General features: G+C 36.1%; 1 pseudogene; it reads right to left on the reverse strand.

The window, feature by feature from the left end:
* Positions 1 to 78: 78 nt before the first annotated feature.
* On the reverse strand, positions 79 to 732 carry LOC131647097 (agamous-like MADS-box protein AGL62; annotated as a pseudogene).
* Positions 733 to 5,285: the final 4,553 nt, after the last annotated feature.

Consider the following 5,285-nt stretch of genomic DNA (forward strand, 5'->3'; position numbering starts at 1 on the left):
AGGGACAAACAATTTAAAGTGTTTTATTCTATGACATTTTGTTGAAGCCGTGAAGAGACTTCATTGATCCATAAAAAACTAACGATGCAACATCTGGTTCTGAAAATTTTGTGGCGAAAAAATTTGACCTTGTTGAGGAATTAGCTGGTGTTGGAAACCAATGCTAGAGGATGAAACATTGTCAACCAAAAATGGACGAATTTGAGTAGGAGTATCATGAATTACAAGCCTATTAACATGTAATGCAACGAGATTCTCAAGCTCCTCTAAAGCCATTTTGAATACTTCAAGTTGTGCCCAATTCATCCTATCAATTGAACAAATCCCCCAAAATTGAGCCTTTGCCTCTTTGCACATACGACTCAATTCATCACCAAGCTTCTTTTCAACATTAAGTGTGTTGTTGATTTTAGTCAGTTAAGCATTAAGCTCACACGCGCTAGCTCTACGCCGAGCATTAATGAATTGCATGATGTTGTTGTTTTGGGGTGGAACTCGAGACAAATATCGATCTATGACTATATCAACACTGGGGTGACCAAAAGAAAATAGCTTTTCACTAGGTGAGAATACAACAAGAGCAATTTCTGTATCACATAGAGTGCAAAGTTCACTGGCTTTCTTGAAGAGTCCGCTACGATGTCTTGAGAAAGTGACTTGCATGTTGCTCTTGTTGCTCATCTTTTTCATTTCGATCTTTTGACGACCTCGACTTTTCCTTACACTTGACATGATCAAAGCAAAAATGAAAGAAGAGAAAAAAAAGAGGTGGTGTGTATGTAATTTTAAATTAGGAAACGGCTAATAGAAAATGGGTATGAAGGAGTCGTTTTATAACCAAATCTTATGCGTATATATTTTCATTCTTGTATTGTAATTTGACTTAGAAAACAAATTCGCGGCTATATATTTTAAACGTCCTACCTTTTTGTTTTCAAACGTCGCACCTTTTTGTGACATTTAAAATTTACTAGATTAAGAATTCTCATGAATCTTTTTTTATATAGTTTATATGATAAAGCAATAAATGTTAGAAAAATGGGCCTCTTTTGCAAATTTGAATATATTACATTTTTTTTTAATAAGTTGTACTTAAATATTTTCATTGATTTGCATAAATTTATTCAATCATATTAATGTCTTTATTAAAAAAAATCAAGAAATTAATATGATTGAATAAATTTATGCAAATCAATAAAAATATTTAAGTACAACTTATTCAAAAAAAATTAAAATAGTTCTAAGAGAATAAAGAATCCAAAATAACACCAGGAAACAAATAAAAGACACAAAAGAAATAACAACAAGAAAAACAATAAAAAATATTATGCGTTCATAAGTAATAAAACGTCATAAGTATATCATGCACCCAACCACAATATATTCAGATTTTCAGACACGCATTCAATAACAACAACAACAAGTACATCACCAAAATATAACACTGAAAGCCATCCAAATCATGTTATAACAATAATGCATATGAAATATACTGACACAATGCATGTGGTACCAAACATGGGATTAACCCATCTGACCGATCTAAACATCACCGAGATACGGCCCTACCGGCACAAATTCCACACAATGGGAATTATGCCCTCACTGATCCAAAACATCACCGGGATTCAGCCACCAAAATGATTATGAATGCCTGCACACATAACATACTTACCATCACCAATAACGATGAACAAATCGTCTCCTCACCACAGCACCGAATAAAGTATGTACATGTCATCAACATCATTCAAATTAATCACACATCAACACAGCAAATCATAATAATAGCAACACAATCAATCCATCACCACCTCAACACATTGTCACACCTAACACCATATACACACAATGTATAATCTCGTCAAAACAATTAAATCGAGGTTTTTAAAATAAATCGGCCACTGCCCATCTTAACATGTTATCACGTAAAATATTTCATGAGCTTCACTCTGCTCGAAACGGCACTAAAAATGGATCAACGGTTTGGAAGTTATGAAATTTAAAAAATAAAATATTTTTCAAAAAGCTTCAGTGGTAACCGGTTATCTCAATGGAGTAACCGGTTACTTCACATGGTAGTAACTATTCTTTTCCAAAAAGTTCAATGGTAACCGGTTACCTCAATTGGAGTAACCGGTTACTGTCTAACGGAGTGACCAAAAACTTATTCGTAACAGCGGTAACCGGTTACCTCAATCCTAGTAACCGGTTACTGCCTCCAAGACAGCAACACTCACGCTGAACACAACTGAGGTATCCGGTTACCTAACCTCAAGTAACCGGTTACTTCACAACGAAAATCACTTTTTCGTCTACATAACCTCAGGTAATTGGTTACCACTCCCAGGTAACCGGTTACCTCGTACCTACAACTCAAAAATACCAGTTTGATATCATTTGTTTCCTTTTCTACTCAACCCAAATTGTGTCATAACATATGGTATCATAAAACACACAAGAATACACATTATAACACAACTCTAACATGTTTTAGTGATCATCTAACATCATACAAAACATCATTCATTCAATTGCATCAAATCACCCAAAACTCCAAAATTCCCAAAACCTAACATATTCCAATTGAACCAAATAATACACTAAATCAATTCAATCACCCTTGAAATACATAAGAGATGGTAATTGGAAGAGTCTCCCCTTACCTTAGAATTTGATTTTTGGTTCTTCCCCTTCTCCCTTCAAGGTTCTCTTTCATGTTCAGCTTTTTCTCTTCTTCAGATTCTTTACTCTTCTATTTTCCAATTTTCTTTATTTCCTTCTTTTATGAAAAATAGACCACTTTATTAAAAAGGCCTAACAATCACACCCCTTCTTTACTAACCACAACTCTGGTCCAATTATATTATTTTCTCATCTCCCCCATTAATTCAATTAAAATGCTAAACAATTCCAATTAATTAATTTAAATCTTATTTAAATTAATATAGAGAAAATATAGGGTGTTACAACTCTCCCCCACTAAAAGAGTTTCCATCACCTGACTCTCTAGTTCCCTGATAACATTTCCACCTGCTCCTCCTCCCCAAGCTACTCTGACCAATGTTATCTCTTTACCACGTAACTGTTTAAGCTTTCGATCTTCAATTCTCACAGGCAAAGCCTCATCCGTCAGATTATCCTTCACCTGTACATCGTCCACTTGGATCACATGAGACGGATCTGCAATATACTTCCTCAATTGAGATACATGGAATACGTCGTACAAATTCGCAAGCATCAGTGACAACGCAATACGATAAGCCACTTCTCCATCTCCGTAATCTGAAAAGGACCAATAAAACGCGGCGTCAACTTCTCTGACTTCAGAGCTCTACCAACACCTGTCAAAGGAGTCACTCTTATAAACACATGATCTCCCTCTTGAAACTCACGTGTTCTCCGCCTCTTATCATGATAGCTCTTCTGACGACTATGAGAAGCTTTCATATTCTCCTTAATCATCCTAATCTTTTCTGTAGTCTCTTGAACAATCTTTGGTCCAATCACAACACTCTCATCAGATTCATACCATCATAATGGCGTCATACATCTCCTACGATACAAAGCCTCAAACGGATCCATACCAATGCTCGAATGAAAACTATTGTTGTAGGTAAACTTAATTAATGGTAAATAACTATCCCAAACTCTACCTTTCTCTAACACACAAGCACGCAACAGATCTTCCAACAATTGAATCGTCCTCTCTGTTTGACCATCAGTCTGCGAATGATAAGCAAAACTCAACCTCAACTTAGTACCCAATGCTTTCTGCAAACCTTCCCAGAATCTAGATGTAAACCTTAGATCTCTATCAGACACAGTACACAAAGGAATACCATGTAAACTAACAATCTTCTCAATATACAACTGAGCTAACTTCTCCATTGAATAGTCCATTCTCATCGGTATAAAGTGAGCAGACTTCGTCAATTTATCCATGATAACCCAAATAGCTTCACAGTTCTTAACTGTCCTCGGCAGTCCAGAAACAAAATCCATAGATATGTTGTCCCACTTCCATTCCGGAATAAACATCGGTTGCATAAATCCATAAGGCTTCTGATGTTCGATCTTTGACTTCTGGCAAGTCAAACAAGAATAAACAAAGTCAGCAATTTCTTTCTTCATTCCAGGCCACCAAAACAACTTTTTCAAATCACGATACATCTTGGTACACCAGAATGAATACCCAATCCACTACGATGTCCTTCTTCAAGAATACTCTTCTTAAGCTCAGCAACATCAGGAACACAAAATCGATCACCAAACCTCATTATACCATTCTCGTCAATTCGGAAATCACCTCTCTTACCTTGGTTGATCAAGGTTAATCTATCAACAAACTCAACATCAACTTTCTGACCCGCTCTAATCTCATCAAGAATACCACTTGTCAGCTTTAGCATACCCAATTTAACACTATTAGGAGTACCTTCGCATACCAAAATCAAGTCTCTGAATTGTTCAATTAAATCCAATTCTCTCACCATTAGCATAGACATATGTAAATACTTCCTACTCAAATCATCAGCAACGACGTTCGCTTTACCTAGATGATAATTCAGCCCAAAATCATAATCTTTAAAAAATTCTAACCATCTTCTTTGCCTCATATTAAGCTCTTTCTGATCAAAGAGGTAATTCAGACTCTTGTGATCGCTAAACAATTCAAACCCCGAACCATACAGATAATGTCTCCATAATTTCAATACAAAGACCACCGCTGCCAACTCTAAATCATGAGTCGGATAATTCCTTTCATGTACTTTGAGTTGTCTTGACGCATAAGCCACAACCTGATGATTCTGCATTAGCACACCACCTAATCCCATCAATGAATCATCACAGTATACTACAAAAGATTCTGCCGGATTCGGCAAAATCAAAATGGGAGAACTAGTTAACCTCATCTTTAACTCTTGGAATCCTTCTTCACACTTCGAATCCCTAATAATGGCTTGACCCTTCCTTGTCAATTTAGTTAATGGTAACGCTAACTTTGAGAATCCTTTGATAAACTTTCTGTATTAACATGCAAGACCGAGGAAACTACGGATCTCAGAAACTGACTTCGGAGCTTCCCACTGGGATACCGCTTCTACTTTCGTCGGGTCAACGACAATACCATTCTTGGAAATCACATGACCAAGAAAACTAATTTCACTCAACCAGAATTCACACTTTGACAATTTAGCATAAAGCTTCTTCTCTTTCAACAATTCCAACACAACTTTTAGGTGTTCCACATGCTCTTCTTCGCTTTTGGAATATATTAGAAT

The sequence above is a fragment of the Vicia villosa genome, linkage group LG1, assembly GCF_029867415.1.
Source record: "Vicia villosa cultivar HV-30 ecotype Madison, WI linkage group LG1, Vvil1.0, whole genome shotgun sequence".
NCBI lineage: Eukaryota > Viridiplantae > Streptophyta > Magnoliopsida > Fabales > Fabaceae > Vicia > Vicia villosa.